General features: G+C 34.5%; 1 protein-coding gene across 1 annotated transcript in view; it reads right to left on the bottom strand.

Moving 5' to 3' along the window:
* GLY1 (NAD-dependent glycerol-3-phosphate dehydrogenase family protein) overlaps positions 1 to 591 on the bottom strand; it is a 6,820-nt gene that overhangs the window by 4,683 nt on the left and 1,546 nt on the right. The window lies entirely within an intron of this gene.

Below are 591 nucleotides of genomic sequence, written 5' to 3'. Positions count from 1 at the left end.
ATTCTAAAAGAAGAAGAGAACTCATGCTAACTCATCTTTTTCTTATAGATTCCCCTATTAAATTTATGTTTCCCAACTCCACTTATAAATGTGTCTTGTTCTTTTAAACTCTCATGTCAAGGAATTCCAGGATATGAATTCACCTATGCAAGAGGAAACGGATCATTTGTTGGAAATTGATGAAAAAGGCTCATTTGATGAAAATCATGCAAGTATGGTGACGGCTTCATTCATATATGTTTCTGTATTTTGATCATATCTCTCCTTACAGAACTCCAAATGAGGTGATTCTTAGACCACTAGAATTATAAGAAGAAGGGCTAAAATGTTTATGTTTACTAATTCGCCAGTTCTGACTGTATCATGGTCAAAATATTTGTCAAAGTCGGAGCACTACAGCGATACGCATGGACTGAACACGATGTTGTATTTAGAGCATATCTTTCAATCCATAAGTCCAATTGACATGATTTCTTATCCATTGAAAATTTTAGAGACAGCACTAAAACTGTTATGTTTACTACTTTGCTCAGTTCAACTCATATCAAGGTGAAACTCATGTTTGAAATTGATAGACTGCCACAGTGCTAG

Source organism: Theobroma umbraticum, unplaced genomic scaffold (genome assembly GCF_002168275.2).
Source record: "Theobroma umbraticum cultivar Fairchild unplaced genomic scaffold, ASM216827v3 scaffold_55.0, whole genome shotgun sequence".
NCBI lineage: Eukaryota > Viridiplantae > Streptophyta > Magnoliopsida > Malvales > Malvaceae > Theobroma > Theobroma umbraticum.
Note: the sequence above shows the minus strand (reverse complement) of the source record. Positions and strands in the feature narration are given on the sequence as shown.